Here is an 18,989-nt window from a genome sequence, read left to right on the forward strand (position 1 = left end):
TTCTTTGGACAGACGGTTGCCGGCCCCCAGTTTTACTTGGATCCAGGTATCTGTATGTAGTAACATCAGTAGTTTCAGCAATTTGGGGTCCACTCCCCACCTTGAGAGTTTTGCCCATAATTTTCCTCTATCAATGCTGTCAAATGCAGCTGAAAAGTCGATGTAACACACATATAGTGGCTTTTTCTGTTTGATAGTGGCATCTATCAGCAAGGAGAGGGCTAGGATGTTTGTCGTGGTTCCCAGATTTTTTTGAAAGCCGGTCTGATTTATGGGGATCAGTTTTTTGCGTGACGCCCATGCTGTTAGTTCTTCCAAGAGAAGCCCCGAGAAGTATTTAGCGTCTATATCTATAAGGGCTATAAGCCTATAATTCTTTGCCTCGTTCTTGTTGCCCTTTTTGTAGATTGGGGCAATTACTGAACCCCTCCAGGAGGATGGGAGTTGTTCGGTCCTCCAGGTTTCCACAAAAAGGGGAAGCAATTGTTCAGCCCAGTAAGTTGGATCTTGCTTATAGAGGATGGGAGGAATTCCATTTGGACCTGGAGCTCCATCCTTCCGGCCTTTTGCGATTCGACCCTTTAACTGGGCGGTTGAGCCTGGGAAGTTGGACTCTTCGACTAGAGTCTTTGGAGCCCTCAGATTTGCCTGACAAAATTTAGAGCTTTGTTGGTTTTTGCATTGGCCTTCGTCATTAAAGTGTTTGAACAGAAAATCTGCCCACGTGTCCTCAGTGATGTAGGAATTCACGCCGTGGGCGTTCGGATTCTCTATTTGATTGATAGTTTTCCAGAATCTTGCACTGTTGTTTTTTGAATCATACAGCAGTTTGGCCCATGTTTGTTCAGTGGACTCCTGCTGACACTCGACTTGTTCTACACTTTCTTCTGACACATAAGGACATATTTTGTATTTTATTCGCATTGATCATGAATTTCCCATATCTTGGACTTCCATCAATTGCCAGGATTTTAACCTCCATTTTGGCAGAAAAAGTCACAATTATGTTAAGAATAGTCACAAAAAGGTTGCAGAGGTTTGTACCAGGGCTACCAATGGGCATCAGAAAGCCATCTTTAAGAACAACCACAATTTGTCATTGCTGGACTAATATTATGATTGGAAATTCAAGAAGATTGTCAAGAATGGCCGGAATATGTTAAGTTTGGCCCAATATTATGCTAGGGATGGCAGTGGTTAATTTATAAAATAAAAAGTGCCGGGGTTCCCCTCAGAAGGCAGCGCTAACAGGAGAAATCTGCTGGTGCAAACTGCCTCCTGACGAAAGCACTGGCACTTATTATTCTGGGGAGGACTTAGATTAATGGCTAAAGCTGCCGATTTCGGAGCTGAGGAACCGGGCTTGAGTCTCGTTGTGCCTCAACATATTGTGATTTTGTGGAAAATCACGCCTTCCAAATGAGTGTGTCCTTATCTGGTGCTAGGATTAGGTGCCGGTGCTGAGCATCGGAAAGTACCTGCTCAAATTAAGCCCTGAGGGATAGCTAAAATGTCAAGAATGCCCTAATAAGTCAAAAACGAGTATCGACTGTGGTATGGTTAGCGAGAATGTTGCCCACAATATGTCACCGAAGGGGCCCTTATATGACAGGAATAGCCAGAATATAGCCCAAAAATGTAATTATGTGTAAAGGGTGGGTCACTATTTTGTCAGACATAGCCAAAATGCTGTCAGAAATGCCCACTGTGTGTCAGTTATTAACTACTTTCGTACTATGAATATCTGGAATGTCATGAGAAATCCCAACACTGCATCACATTTGGGCCACTGTCATGGTTTGAATAATCAAAATGGCTTGAATTATACCCTGAATATCTCATGGGTTACCCACAGGTATGCCGGGAATAGCCAGAATTATGCCAAAAATGTCTGCCACATCTGAAGGATATGCAACAATTACTCGAGGGACTGCCAGCATTTTGTCAATCAGGCCTACAATTAGGCCAGGGGTAGACACAATGTTATTAAGGAGTTTGATGCTCTTGAGCTAGGTTTGCATCGTTCTGAAACTCAGGTCACACTTTACAAAACCCAATACACACAAATACATGTATACATTCAAATCAAGTAAAATCACATTTGTTAGTTATTGTAAGTTTAGGGCACCACTGAACCAATGTGAGCCCCTGCCCATACTTCAGTGTTCAATCCTAAACCTCCCACAATGACAAACACAGGCACTCTCATGTATGAACACTCAAACATGCAGAGAACTACAAGTTCTCACATTCACACAAACACATATATAAACACAGAGTCAGATTTACTTAGGGCTTGTGTTGCCTTGGGTTGACTTGGCTCTGTGTGGCACTCTCATGTTAAACATACTCAAACACGTAGAAAACTACATGTGCTTGAATTCACACAAACACACATATAAACTCCGGGCCAGATTTGCTTAGGGCTTTAGTTGCCTTGGGACGACTTGTCTTGAATGGATTAGTAAATCCAAAATAATGAAAGTCAGTGGATATCACTGCCTTGCGTTACCATGCGGCAGGAAGGCATTCCATAGATGAATTACCAGCATTCCCACGCATTCACCCGTGGATTTTGGTGCATTTCCAGACTTACAAAGGTTTGTAAACCTGTGATTGCGTTAAAATTGTACGCCTCTCAGACTAAGGTGTAAGAAGAAGAAATATTTGTATTTCTACTCATTACTTCCTTTTTCTATATGTGATGCATTTAGCATCACACTTGGAAAAACGAAAATGTTTTTTAGTATTGTTTTTAAGGCTGGAAGGTGTTCCTTCCTGCACAAAAACAATCCTACTGGTAATACAGGCACCATTGCACCATGGTGCAAGGGTGCCTGCATTGAGGCTAGGCAGCACACAGTGCACCAGTGCAAGGAGACAGCAGAAATGCACCGTATATTTGTAAAATATGTCGGATTTCTGTTGTCTCCTTTACAAGCAACGCAGCACACAAGTTGCCTTACTGCGCTGCATTACATAAAATGTTAGTAGATCTGGCCCACAGTCTTTTATTTACCCCTTCTGTGTTACCTTCCAGTAGCACTGCAGGTAGTTCCCCTCTGTACTGAAGACAGGTTGCATCAGGAATTTGCAGCACCAGGGTCAAGAATGGCTACCTTTTATACATTCAACAAGTACATCACTGGACACCATATAAAATATGCTTATGTTTCCTGTGCCTCATGCTGAATGGAAAGATATCTTTACTTAAAACCCAAATCCAGCAATAGATTATGCACAAATAGTTAATGGGCTGGAAGATGGTAAATTAAGTATTTCAAATATTATTTAGATGTATGGGTTTTAAGACTTTTCCAGAATAAATGCAGTTTTAAATTGAATTTGCGAAGCTTAAGGAGATGGTCCCAAATACTTGATAACAAAAGAGAAAGCTTGGGTCAACATTTTAGATTTTCTAGTTTTTGTGATTTCTTGGAATGAGCGTGATTTGCTTCTAGTGTTTAACTTGCCTATTGCAAAGTGGAGATAGCCTCTTAGACAGTGAGCACTAAAGGATGTGGGCACTCATTTATTCCTTTATAACCTAATTGCAAAGCAAGATTTCTCAGTGAGGAAATGTTATCAGCCCCTACACACATCGTCTAACTTGGGAACAAAACAAAAATGATGGCCGCTGCATCTTCGGGGTCCGGTCGAGGGTAGATGCAGGTACACAGCGGGTGCCGAGCGTCGAGGGCGGTGTGCCAATTACGTTCCCACCCCCCTCCTGTGACCCATGGTGCGAATTCTTAACACCAGGAAAGTGCAGAAACCCTTAAGCTGGAAGCCTCCTAAACCAGGAGTAATTAGGAAGACATTCTCCCCTTCCTAATTTTTTTGCACTTTTCACCTTTTTGCTAATTTTCACTTTCACGCCTCTAGGTAAGGGTGGGCCTTAGCACATCCATTCCACCAGGGTTTAGCACACGCAGAGTCCTGATGAATGCCAGGTAAAATCACACCGTTTCGTGGCTGAAACATGTCGATTGATATTTAGGAAACTACCACTCAACTAATTGTGGACAAATTTCCAACACATAATTTTTTATAAACCTATCCTTAGTGATCATTAAAATAAAGTTAATTTTGATACACTACGGACTGTTTTTTAACCATCCACCACTAGTTTCTTTTCTTTGCACAACACTGCCTGAACTCCGCAGTAAATCTGGCGTTGCAGCACACCAAAGAGACATTCGGTCTCTTTGGTGGGGCCCGATGATGAAGCATGTCATCACTAGGTGGTGAGTGAGGGCTTTCTTTAACGCCTTAAGTGAAGCCGTCTATTTGCTCCTTCTTGTGGTCGAAAATAACCATTGGACACTCTTTTTTTGTTTATTCGCTGCATGATTAACCATGACCTCAAAGAACATCTTGCCTAATATATAGTTCATCTGCTTGCAAAGGTGAGGAAGAAGGTTATATCACCCAATGCTTATTAATATATGTATAAACTTTGCTTATAATTATTATTAGCCTGATTGACTCATAATACCAGGGGTGGCATTATACATGCGGCACATTTTCTTTCAATGCGCTGGGTTCACCTTTTAAAAGGTGCGTCCAGCTCAGTTAAGAAAAATGCACCCTATTATGATAAATGCAATGACCTGGGGCAGCTACACGCTTGTGCTGCCCTGGGAGCAGTGCATTCATGTGAAAAACAGAGCAGCTGCTTTGAAGCTGCTCCGTGTTTTCACAGTGCAGACGGCAACTCGCCTGCACTTTGCAGGGGGATTAGAGATCCCCTTTCAGACGGGTGCAGTCAGTGACTCCATAGGACACCCAGGGTTGCACTGACACACTCTAATTGCTCCTCCTGAGAGCTTCTTTGCCTCTGCACCCGTGTCTGTAATACGGCAAGGGCACAGAGGGATTCTCTCATTTCCATGAGGCATGCCCCCATGCAAATGAGAAAACGCCCCTGAAGCTATTACTGGCGCTTTATGCGCTCTAGCGCTATCGGTATTACAGAAGGGGCCGCACAAGTTTCTATGGCCCTTCTGTAATATCAAAGCACAAATGCCTGTTGTGCAGCTGGGGTACGTAGTGTAATACAGCCCCAAGGTTGTCCGCAGAGTTTGGTTTTCTTCCCTAAAAGCTAGTAATATTAGTAATCCTCGGACTTCAGTGCCATAGGAAACAGAGTAAATATACTCACTTCCATGGGGAGCTGGTGGGATTTGAAAATGAAGGGGTGCCTCTCATGCGCTTTTAACATGCAGGAGTTTTTTTACTTTAGTACATTCATTAATTTACCTATACTCAGAGGCATTTATTAACAGTTTTTATAAATCGGTCTCAATATAGTGATATAAACGGCTGTCCTAAAGTGAAACACTCCTGCATGTTAAAAGAATACAAGAGACTTTTAAGTGTGTGACTTCAGGACACACACATACAGAACTGGCATATTTAAACTAGCTTTTGTGTATGCTTTTAACATGCAGGAGTGTTTCACTTCAGTACATGAGTTACTATCACTATACTGAGAGTAATTTATTAGAACTGTTAACAAATACCTCTGGATATAGTGATATGAATGGATGTACTACAGTGAAACACCCCGGTATGTTAAAAGCACACAAAGGTAACACTTTTAAATACTATAATTACGTGCTATAAAAAGATACTCTGTGCATGCTAAAACATGTGCAGTGCATCTGCTTAGAGTATGCATGTGGCTCAAGCTCACACAGTCTCATAACTCTGTGACCTCAAGCCTGAAGGAGCAGGGTTCCATCTTCTAGATCAGCTCTGGAACCTCAGGTCGAAGGTACTTTTTGTCAGCATGAACGCTTGAAGGGGAGAGAAATCATTAGCCAATCAATCCTTACAGTTCCAATTTACCATGACTCCTAAGAATCACAGACTCCCAATTAAGCTTAGTTAGTTTATTACAAAGTCAAGAACAGCTGGACGTACAGGTATCTCAAGGTGAGGGTGTAGAAATGCATTGGAACTAATTCAAAGCCAAATCTATGGATGAAATTAATGATTAGTTCGAGAATCAGGATGCAAAGGATAACTAAGCAGACATCGAGATTACTCTTCATTGGAAGTTCGTGGGTATAAAGCATCAGTCTGTTCCTACAATACCACTAGCATGATATCCCTACATAGCATTTCCCAAGGAAGATCTATTAAGGTGTCAGCATGTGAAACCTTCCTAAATAGTCTCTTCACATTAGATGGGTCAAGTAGCATAAAGCTACAGACCTCGTTATGAGATACTCTCTCTCCCAAGGCAAGGCAGAATTCCCCGGACACTTTCCCTATCTTTGATACATCGATACCACAGTAGTATCCCAAGATGCATTGTAGCATCACACCATCCAGTCAAGCCCCCTCCTCGTAGGTGATTTTCCATTAGGCAGCGATGTGCCCAGGCGAGATGACCTTGCGAGATGACCTTGATTCCCAAGCTTTCTCCAATGAGAAAGTACAACAGTTCTCTATTATCAGTATCAACACTCAATGTATCCTCTTCTCCCCTAGCCTTGCTCCTAAAACAAAGACATTATTCTAACTAACAAGGATGAATTTTCCATCTGCAACAGAAACATGAGAAAGAACAGATCCAACATTCACGTGAAATATGCCTACTAAATCTAATGTGAGATCTTCCAGGGAAAATGCATTTCAGACTACAAAAATCTGAAAACATAAGAGAATAACACACAGACTTCATAAAATTACACATAGAATCAACACTTTTACTTAGCTCTTTTAAATTAACACGTTACATAGGCACACGAAATATGTGTATAATTGTCAGCAGCATGTACCAAATTTTACACGTTAATGCTTTCAGCTAAACAAATCTAGTTTCAACGGTCAAGCTTCATTGAAATTATCCCTAACATCACCTTTCACGTTATTACAGTACATGTTCTACTGTCTCACGTTAATACGACAAAGGATTATATGAGGGCGCCAACTACTCATGAGTATGATGTACCCTTACAAGTGAAAGAGCAAAATGTGCGCTACATCAAGCCACATGCCCTCAATCCTTCACAGACTGCAAGCAACAACTTTTCCCAACACGCCACGGGTGATGAGTTAGGAAAGGGGGTTGCTTGTGGCCTGTGAAATAATTGACAGGCAGTCCTGGGAATGCAGAGCGTATGCCCTAGATGCCCGGGATTGCTTACAAATATGATGCTGCTACACTTCATGAATGGGAGGTCTCTTTAGACGCTCGAACATTGCAGGACAGGGCTGGCACTAGGTCAGCCCTCAGCCTGCTGAGGGTTGACCAAGTTGAAGACTTGGCTTTTTGCAAATTAACGTAACCTAAATATCCACCCCTGGAATTTTGGCTCTTCCTCCGTTATGAGCGCCTAGACGCCCACGGGCATTAACGCGCCATATAAATCTTTCTCACATCACATCACATCAAATATTGAAAAAGAGCACAGGTGTCCCTCTCGGTAGTGCCTGGCTGCCTGATTCTTGTCTCAGCAAGTACAAGAGGCTGCCAGCCACTGAAGGCAGCACTTGGCATGGGCTTAAAGCCCTTGTTTTAATTTAAAATAGCAACTTATGTGGATGGTAATTGCTCTTCCCAATTACTATCCACATAACTATAAAACCGATGTGGGCTGCACCATGGAGCCCTCTCGTGGCAGCCGCTGTAGCTTGCTGCTGTAAATATCAAACATATATTTTAGTGGCTTGTTAAACAGCCTAGATGCAACATTAGAAACAACTACTGAGTTTGTACGAACCTGATCCATTTTGAAAGAAGTGAATCTGTCTATCAAATTGAATTATCAAAAATTATTCCTAGATATGATTAGGCCTGAACTTTCTATGAGATGTAATTTTGTATGGAATACTTTCTAAAACCCATGGTCTTAGGGGCAATATTCAGGCCATGATTATTGGCATGGTTAATGTCTAACCCATGGTCATCCACAACTGATATGTAGCTACCAATCAAGTTATTGACTCCGGCATCATTGGTTTATAAAGAAACAGCAATGGTCTTTATGTCTAACTGAGGGGTATCCTGTCCCTGTCTCATCACAAAAACCATCAGATAGTGTGTATATAAGGTAAAAAGGCCGGACTACCAAAATGTACCCCTGAGGAAACCCTTAGCAAGTTCGAAACTATCACAGCACTCTCCTCCAGGTCCAAGTCTAACTTTGAAAAATGTAAGTGCATCTGATAGAGAAAATCAATGATTGCAGGATCCTACACCATGGTGGCAAGCATAGCCCACAACTTGGAACAATTTGCTTGCACAAAGGCTAAGCTGAGGTCCATAAAGGCACGATGCAAGGATTTTTTTGTCTTTTGGACAACAGTATATATACTTACCTGCAAGTGCACATTCAGACATTGCTCAATATTCTCCAAACCAGTTCTAAAACAATAGCTGGTGTCAACAAAAATACATTTTCCTTATGCCAGAATTTGAATTCTAAACATTTTATCTCGATCGCTATATTGATGATAAAATCAATCTATGAAATTGGCTGATAACAATGAGGATTCCCCTTTACCCTTCCCATAAATCAGAGTAATATATTGAGTCAAAAAGGCCAAAATATCAAAGTTACTGGTGAAATTAGAAAAAACCTTGCAACAATCAAGGCCTACACATCTAAATTATTATCAAAATGGTCCACACTGACACTGTTAGCCAGATGTAGAAGTCTAAAATAAAGAATAAACAAATAATACCAACTGTCTGTCAGCACATAAAATGAATAGAATTTATTATAGTGCAAATACGTGCAGCATGGAGACAGTCAGCATAGCGTCCAAAGAGGTGACGTTTCTGACAGATTTTATTGATGCAAACCACAAAAGGAAAGAGCATCCTAATGCATGTAACACAAATTAAGCATTGAATATTTGTCCAATCAGAGGAGGCCTAAGCTGCATTATACCTTTCATGGTCCGAGATATATTGTTGCTGACCATATGTCCTGAGTACGTGTCAACTTTGGGACTTTCCGCTCTAGTAGACTGTATTAGCCTTAGTACTTTTCCATAAAAATAATTGCAATATCATAGCAGGCAGCAGGACTATTTCTAAATATGATGTGCTGAAAACTCTTGTGGCTAAGCTAGCACCCAGTGCTGTTCTAATGTACTTCTTGAGCAAAGCTTGTGTTACGAGAACAGCTTTATTTCTGAGCCATGGAAAAGTACATGGGGCAGATTTACTAGCTCCTTGCGCCACCAGTGCGCCCCTTTTGGGATGCACCGGCGGCGCATTTTTGTGCCCCAGATTTACAAGGACAGCAAAAGCCACCCTGTGTGATTTTCCTGTTCTTGTAAATATGGCCCCTTTGCTCGCAGCACTTTGCGTGAAATGGGCATTCCATGGGTGTTGCTGTGGGTGTTCCCACACAACACCCATGGAACCCGACACATTTCCAGATTTATGAGAAATTGTGAATCTGGAAATGCGCCAGAACGCTACGCCTCCTCAGGGGAGATGCAACGAGGAGAAATGCATTTATTTCTCCTTGTTTTTCCCTCTTTCTATGCGTGCTCCATTCCGCAGCACACATAGAAAGAGGAAATTACCTCTGGTGATTGTTTATGTGCAGGAAGGGAATCCCTTTCTGCACATAAACATTCTCCCCACGATGCAGGCGTCCTTGCACCAGCGCATGGCAACAGTTTGTGGGCCAGCGCAGGGTAAAGCACAGAGATGAGACAAATTGTTGTAAATATGTGACATCGCTGTGCTTTGAAAGTTGCTCAGTGCGGTGCAGCAAAATGGCTTGCGGCACGCACTGAGTCACTTTCCTTGTAAATCTGTCCCCAAGTATTTGTCTGATGATTCCATGTCAACTTTGCGAGGGCCTGAAAACTTAAGCATTTGGTATCAACTGAGAAAAGATGGTTTCCACACTGATACTTTCTCAAAGGACTTTAAACTGATGATTTTAAATAACTTCCACTATACAGAAAAAGATTTAGGCCTCAGATAGAAGGGTGTATTCCAAGCAGAAACTGCAGAGTTATACATACACCTGAAATGAAATAGGGAATTAAAAACAGTAACATGCTGTTTTCTAAGCTTCTCTACATTGAATACGTTCCACTTAATTTGGGGGCAAATACTTTCGGGGGACAGTGTAAATTGTGACTATACAGAAAGCAGTAGCATTCAAATTATTTACAGGCCCTTTAATTAGGCTATTTAGTCCCTGAAACTTTAAGGAGTTTAGACAAAAACACCAATATTAGTTAAATAGTGTTAAAGCTGCTGGAATCCTTAAGGCGTGAGATAATATGATGTTTTGTGAGATCCTCCAATGGTTTCAAAACTATGGGCCCAATCTATAAGCTGGAGGAGAGGGAACTCTGTAGCAATGGCAATGAAGTTAACTGCCCACCAACAAATTGTCCGCCCAATTAAAATTTCGGTGGACCATAGTTTGACAACTGTGGAAACTACTCCATCGCCACCATAGTCAAACTTCTCCGGTGGCCTGACAGAGTAAGGGCCATCGCTTTTGTGACTGCATGTCCACTCACCTAATTTAGATAGGCATTTGTTCAACCATTTTGTAATGCCAGTCGCCACCAGTAAAAACCTGCCAGTAAGGCACAGTGAAAAGTGCTCAATGCCCCCCCTGCCATGGGAGGAAAATCCCATGGTGAGAAGGCATAGTTATTTTTAGTTTTCACAAAGAAAATCCAACTTTGAGATTTTCTTTTGAAAATAAAAAAAACATTGTAAGTTTGATATATGGCTCTGTCACGTTGACGGAGCTGTACGTTAAACTCACAATGCATTGATTGCCAGTAACCGCCATGACTGCGGTTCCTGTCATTGCTTGAGATTGTCTCATGGGCCAGCCGACATTTCAATATTTGGTGACAGCGCCTCCTTCAGGGAGTCATAGTAATTTACGTCATTGCCCTGGCGAAGAATGAGCCATCCACCAAAAACTAAATTGTGCCCTATGTCTGGGTTAATCAGTTCCCACCACATCCTCAATCTGCCATTTTAATCATTTAATTGCATGAAATAAATTTACTTCCTTGATTTGCAGACTTGCATAACTGGAGGACTGCAGTTAAAGAACTGTGAGCACTGAAGTCACTCGAAAGAATAGTAGTGTCAGTTATACACTCCACAAGATCACAAGGAACTGAGATATATTGATTAATACTCCACCAGCCTTAAGCAATTAATGTTGGAGGGGGTACACGAAGCAATAAATTCTCATTAGCATCCATAAGATTCCATTTAACAACCAAATCAAAGAGGATCTCTTCTTGACTAACTGTGCAAGAAGGCAAAGTGTTTACTGAAACTACATAGATGTCATTTATAGATTCAAAACTATTGCTCTATCTACCTTTTATCCATTAAAATCACCAGTAACAATGATGGAAAGATCCTTCTCATTCTATTACTTGACAGAAACGGTTGTTTTCTCTTTTAGGCATGATAACTTTCCAGGTTTGACTACTCTATTGAGCTGAAATTATTGTTATAAAAATTATTTGAAATTGGTCTATGGTCATTCCTAAACTCTAAAGTGAGAGTTTATATCTTTGACATCCCTGCAGGTAGGGCGCTAATTATGCAGTTAAGGGAAATCATCACCCACATAATAAATCCACCTTCTGCACATCATGATGAAGTGGGTATAAAAGATAAACAGAAAGAAAAAAACAGCTAGATGATCTTCAGTAGTCACCGAACACTCCTTCTGTAAAATGATTTTATACTATTTGACACAATAAATCCATTCTTTCTCCAATATTGTCTAGCAGATACCAGCAATGTTCTAAGAAATCACTCTAAAAATGCTGTAATCGGACTCATTAAAAAGCTCAATAAAAGCAGAACATTTTCAATTGAGTGCCACATCAACAAAATGTTGATGTAGGATCATATCATGAGAAACTGACAAATTTTGCAACAATCATTAGATTCCAAGGATTCCAAAGGGGAAACCCTATTTTAGAGAGGACATGAATCAGGGGGGATAAGAATGACTGCTGTGAATGAGTTCTGATCTGTGTTACTTATAAAGTGAAAAGTAAAAACATTTATATTGGACCTTCTTGTAAGTAGGCTGTTTATTGCTAACAGCAGATGAATGAGCAGCACTTATTTACCAGGTAGATACAATCCATATCAGCCGTAACAACAAATCACTTCCAAGTGAAAACAATCATGAAAAAAACACTGGGGTTGGCTGTGTTAGAATGCTCAATTAAAGAAAGTATTTGATCCAAAATGCACACCTAATTACTGGTGTCATGATCTGCATTAATATGTAATTAAATCGGAATATTATCATTAGCAGCCCCCTCAGGTCATTCTTGAAACTTTCCAGTCATCAAAGAGGATTTATGATTCTTACATGTTGATCTTGCAGGAGAAGGAAAGAATCCTTCTTCTTTTTACCCTGTTGCTAAAAGAAGTCAAAAGAAAATGTGATACTCAAAAGTCCAAAAAGGGAGCAAGGATGCCAGTAAAGGGGACAAACCACCCTCTTCCCTCATCTGCGGGGCCTTAGATGGCCTCTCTTTTGGTCTGGAATTTGCACAAGTGACACTACCTGCACACGACCCATGGAGTGGGAGAGATAGCCACCTTTTTGTCATGGCAATGGGGGCTGTTTTTGGGACAGGCTGTCATTGCATTGGGTAATTCTTGTTTTTTGACTCCTTCTTCAGCCCAGAAATGGAACTGTGCCTCAAAATCTAATCTCTAATTCTCCTCATGTGTCATGTGATGAAAGGCAGGCTCAACCAGAATCCTCTCTTTGTAAAACATTGGACCTTTCTGAAAAAATTTACAAATTCGGAAGTGTAAACTGAAGTGTGTTCCTGCCCTCTTCTTATTTAATATTTATATGGATTGTACATCTAAGTATTGACACCAACAATATTGTGATAAAAGCATATCAAGGAAAGAACATTGATGGACAAAATATCAAAAGTTAAATATTTGCTTTTCCTTCCCATATCTACGTACCTTGAAGATGTATGGCGTTGAGGCAATGGACAGAAAGGACAAGGGCAAGTGCATGTTTGAGCCTGTTCGGGATTGGTCAGGACTAGGGCCAGAAATGGTGTCCAATTTCATATACACCAGGACCCACCCTACCCCGTCCACAACCAGAATAACACACTCACAGCACATGTACGCTACTCATTTACTACAAACTAACTCTACATAAAGTTCAATGTCTCAGAACTCACTACAAAGCTCCAGAAATCAAACCTACACCCCTTCTTTTCCAGCAACCACACATTTGCACCATCACCTACAAACAGAACACAACTCTATCCTATACCACTCACCAATCCACTTATCACTAACACAACCCAAATCCACACCATACTTAACTATATCCCATACAGACACACTACCTGCTCTAATTACTCCTAACAGACCCCTTTTTGTCACTAACAAACCTAAACTCAGCCTTCCATCATTTATCCCACCAGCACCCTCCTCTTCTTTCTACCACAATAACTCAACCACACAACACTTACACTCCATTGCACCACACATATTACCTCTTGCAGTAATCAACTTACAGACAAACACTCTTAAATCTAGTTCATCCCCTTAATTCTAGTTCATCACCTCTTACACACAACATGCACTCTACTCACAAACAGTTCACCACCCCTTTACCTTACAACTCCCTCTCACAAACAATACTATAAAAAACAAATCTATCTCATAAAACAAATACATCAGTTCCTCATTTCACTACTCCTCAAATCCAAAACATAACACGCACACCAGCACAACAAAATCTCTCACATGCAACACCTTCTAATACTTTCCATCACAAACTGCAAACATACACACACCTTTAAGACTACACAAATGAACACAATCCAATGCCAAGCTTTCTCTCTTCCCCCACACCTAAAACATATACAGCAACACAACAAATCTCTTTTAACCACCTCTCATCCAATAGACAATTTAGAACCTTACTACATGACCCACATGCTGCATCATCATGACTAACTCGTACACCTTTTGCCATAAACAGATGCTAACAAAATAAGCAAGATGCCACAACTCACAACTTTGCTTCTCCATGTCTACTGCACAAGGTTTTGCTACAAAAACAAAACAGCGCACCAACTCACTCTCAACCACTGTCTCTTCCACCTACACATGCAGACCCATCAAAATGCCTTCTTTGTCTGCTGGACGAGGAACACGATACAGAACAGCTACGTGATTACTATCCTACTATCCTCATGCAGCTAATATTAACACTAAGAACACACCTGCTACAAACCCACAAACTACTCCTCACTCGTCTACCAAACAAAGTCACACTATCGCCAATGCACATTCTCTAAACTATCTACTAATAAATGTTTGACCGCTCTCTAAAACAAATATCACATCTACGACCTTCTCACTGACGCAAAACCTGATATACTATTCATAACTGAATCACTGTTGGGAGATGATAAGTCTCCAGTTTGTCATGAAGCTGTTCCTCTAGGCTATCAAACTATCATGCAAAATCGGATAGGCAAAAGGAGTGGTGGGCTAGCTGTTGTGTTCAGACAAACATTACATATCCCTAAAGCTGACAACGTCCCTATAAAAGATTATGTGGCCCTTTTCACCAGATGCACTCCTGCGCAATCTTCTTCCTACTGTAACTTCCTGCTCCTTTCTAGACCTCCACCAAGCACTGCCACATTTCCAGACACACTCTCAGACACGGTTTCAAACCTGATAACACTACACTCCAACCTATTCATTCTGGGTGACCTCAACATTTTGTTTGACAAACCCAAAAGTTTGCATCCAAAAACAATCATCACTGGCCTAGACGCACTGAACCTGCATCAGATCATCCACAAATTCACACCCATCGCTGGACACATCCTAGATGTCATTTTTGCTAATACAGAACTAGTTCCCTTTCAAACAATGACTCCAGTCACAATCAAGCCAATGGTCAGACCACCATTGGCTTGCTTTGCAACATAAAAGAACACAAGGCGATGCACCTAAAACCCCCTTACGTGGATCCATCTATCAACTGTGGAACAAACTCAATTTGAAACACTTAAAAACACAACTAACATCCAGTTCAGATCTAGACAAAATAAATTCTGTTCAAAAACTATATGAATGGCTACAGGAAGCTTTTGATATCCTAATACCACTAGAAATGACAAAACAGAACAAAAGAAAACAAGCACCTTGAAGAAATACAGAGATAAAAAAGATAAACAACAAATTAGAAAGCTGCAACGTGCCTGGCTCAAAACAAACACTGATCAAGACAAACTTCACCTACAGAGACTTAACAGATTATACAAGTCCGCTATCAAAAAAGCTAAGAAAAGGTACTATTCAGACAGCATTCATAATGATAAATGTGCAAATCAAGAATTCTCAATGAATTTCATAAATCAAATTGCCTAAAAGGGACTCATATTTAAAAACAAAGACATAGCACCAGCACCTACCCTTTTCCAAAAATAACAATCCAAGAATACTCTAACCCAGCCTCTCCGTTCCTTCCAATACATTTCACACGATTAATTTATGAACCGGGTCAAAGCAAGCAGGCCTGCCGGCTGCCCTTCTGACCTGTGTCCACCATAAACCTACAAGACAACCTCTACTGCCTTACCAGTGAGAAGAATCATTAACAATTCTTTAACAACTAGAATATCTCAAAAAGTCATACATACACCATTACTGAAGAAAACCACTTGGACCCGCTGAACCCTTAAAACTCCAGACCAATTGCAAATGGACCTTTACTGGGCAAACTGATTGAAAGGGCAATATTTGCCCAGATGTCACAATTCATTGAAAATAATGCCATACTTTAAGACCTCCAAGTTTGATTCCATCCAGGAAGAGGCAAAGACTCTGCACTTGTTGCCATCTTGGATGACCTGAAGAACACAGTTGACCGCAACAGGGTTGCTGTGCTACTTCTCTTGGACCTCTCTGCTGCCTTTGACATGGTTGACCATGGCACTCTGACACAAACACTCAACCTAGTCGGCATAGAGGGGACTGCTCTAGACTGGATCAGATCCTACCTTCACAACAGGACTAATGTAATCTGTACCTCCCCCGTTCTCGTCCAAACCGTACTTTACAAAATCTGGGGTCCCTCAAGGCTTTATCATCTCGCCAATGCTTTTCAACATCTACATGAAGTCATTACCGGCACTGATCTATCAATTTAACCTCACGACGTGCTATAACAGATTACACACAAATATTTCTTCAGCTGGATTGCCACAAAGACATTAGAAACTCAGCAATTTTCAGTTGTCTCAGAGCCGTGGATCAATGGATGACATGGAACCATCGTAAATGGAATACTTCCAAAACGGAAATACTAATGTGTGACGGTTGGAAAAATTATAACCCACTCGCTGCCTGGCCTGATGACCTAGGAACACCGCCTAAAGTATCGAAGGAAGTGAGAAACCTCGAAATGACCATGGACTCTGAGCTTTCAATGAATGCCCAAGTGGACAAACAAGCAAAGATCAAACTTTGTTACCATAAAAACTCTGGGACGAATCTTCCCCCATCTGGGATATCTGCACAAGGTCCAGGCTACCATCTTTCTTGTTCTGTCCAGATTCGATTACACCAATAGCCTCTACAATTGATCACCTTTAATGACTATACCACAACAGATTGTGAACTCGGCTGCCAGACTACTCTTACATATAAAGCCAAAAGACCACATCTCCCCCGCCTTGAAAGCCCTGCATTGGTTACCGGTTGCCAGAAGATCCAAGTTCAAGCTACTTTGTAACACCCACAAAGTGGTACATGGACCGGGACCGCTCTTCATCAGGAATAAAATTACCAAAGACATTCAACAAAGGAACCTCCACTCTATAGTAGCACTATGCCTCAAAATCCCAAAGTACAAGAAAAAAAATCATGGGTGGCAAATTCTTCTCTGGTCAATCAGCCAAGCCATGGAACTCTTGACCCTGACATAAGATCCACGGATAACCACCTTATCTTCAGAAAACTACTCAGGAATTGACTCTTCTCCACATAACCACCATATGCAAACAGAAATATGCAGCATATCCCTCTTTATATGAGCATTTATTCGGACTATAAATATGTACCTATATATGTGTATTGCTTTTTAGAAATGTATATAGTAATTATTTTTTTAGAAATATAGATATTCGTTAGTTCTGTTTAATAAATGTGCATATTACTGATAGATATATTAGGCTATGTTTTTAACATGTATATAAGTGAATGCATACATAAGTAAATCCTTTATCATAACTATTTATCTACAAATGCTTCACTATTGAACTATAAAAAATTTTTTAAAAAACAAATAAATTAATTTCAATTACAACAACACTTGAAAGCCAGTTAATAAATGCATCTTTAATCTACATATACTACCTTCCTCATGCAAATATATACCTTTCATCTACTTACGTATCTATATATTTATTACTTTTCTTCTAATTCAGCATATTCATTGCACTACCCTATTTCTCACCCGATATCGCTCTCAGTATGACCTCTATCTCATCTCTCTGACTCATCTCAAACCTCATTCTACTACTATTTCCAATACACTACCCTATTTCTCACCCTATACCTTTATCAATATATTCTCTTCCTCCACTCTCTCATTCTTCCCAAATCCCATACCACTACTATGATCCCCAAAATAAACCTTTCTAGACGCTTCCCTCCGCTACCTCTCTTTGCATCACCTTATACATCTTTTACTATTCAGATCTCACAAACAAGTCTTTGTGAACCCTTACCTTTGACTCCTCACACTGTACCTCCCTTTTACTTATCCCAAGCCCCCTCCTACTGTTATGAAAGGAAAAAAAAAGACTCTACACCCTTACCTCTTCTATCCCTCCTTCCATCTTTGATCACTCCACTATTATTAGTCAATCCAAAAAAACAGAATAACATGTCCACCACTCAAATTAAGGTTATATTCCCATATACTAACTCCCCTCCACTTCCCCTTTACACGCCCCAATCCCCCTCCCACGGCTATAAACTAACACAAAAAAAATCTAGAACCTTATCCCTCCACTATTACTTTTCAATCCAAATACCAGACTAACATGTCCACCACTCAAATTAATCAAGTGCATATTTCCCTATAGTAATTACCAATAATCCTGTTTGGGTTCTGGAGTAGCGTGCTACTCATTGAAAAGCACTTCAACACCTCATCAGAGGTAGCAAGCGCTATATAAATGCAAACCTTTTTCCTCTTCTATCCCTCCTCTATCCTTCTCAATTAAAAAAACTGACTAACTTATCCACCACCTAAATTACTTTCATATTTCACTATACTAATTCACCACTGAACCTTATCTGTTCCAGAGTACTGGGCTACTCGCCAAAAAAGCGTTTCAACACCTCATCAGGAATAGCAAGCGCTATACAAATGCAAACCTTTTACTTCTTTTATCTCTTCACAATCCAAATAACTGACTAACATAACTACCACTCAAATTATTTTCAAATTTGACTATACTAATTCACCACTACTCCTTTATGGGTTCCGGAGTAGCGTGTTACTCTCAAATAAAGCTCTTCGATGCCTTGTTAGGGGTTGTAAGCGTTATATAAATTTAATTACATTGTATGTACCACGTAGGTACATATATGTGGAGTTAGGTATAGAAACTCTAGACTTACCAACCTGTCGATATATTTTTTCAATATTTTGTCCTCGATATTCTGTCCCATCGATATTGTTCGTTTGATATTCAGGGGGCACACCTTTATGCATTAGATTTGACTGCTCTGTTGACGAAAATCAGACTGAACTCAGGAAGATTTTTTGCTCATTAGAATATTCTTTTGGTTCCAGGAATTTGTTTCACTGGCGACAGGCAATATGGCAGTAACAATTCAACATACAACCAATGCAAAAACACTATTTGCACTAACTGGCAGGCATGAGAACACAATGTTTTACCAATTTATGTTTGCTAAG

The 18,989-nt window shown here is 40.5% G+C and overlaps 1 protein-coding gene and 1 long non-coding RNA gene across 5 annotated transcripts in view; one reads left to right on the forward strand and one right to left on the reverse strand.

The window, feature by feature from the left end:
* ADCYAP1R1 (ADCYAP receptor type I) overlaps window positions 1–18,989 on the forward strand; it is an 857,256-nt gene that overhangs the window by 317,605 nt on the left and 520,662 nt on the right. The gene's annotated exons all lie outside the window — the stretch shown is intronic.
* Window positions 1–18,989, reverse strand: part of LOC144786249 (uncharacterized) — a 56,061-nt gene that overhangs the window by 36,172 nt on the left and 900 nt on the right. Inside the window, exon 2 of the long non-coding RNA XR_013602094.1 lies at window positions 18,689–18,796. This is a non-coding gene — a long non-coding RNA (uncharacterized LOC144786249). The remainder of the gene's footprint in view (window positions 1–18,688; window positions 18,797–18,989) is intronic.

This window comes from Lissotriton helveticus, chromosome 10 (genome assembly GCF_964261635.1).
Source record: "Lissotriton helveticus chromosome 10, aLisHel1.1, whole genome shotgun sequence".
NCBI lineage: Eukaryota > Metazoa > Chordata > Amphibia > Caudata > Salamandridae > Lissotriton > Lissotriton helveticus.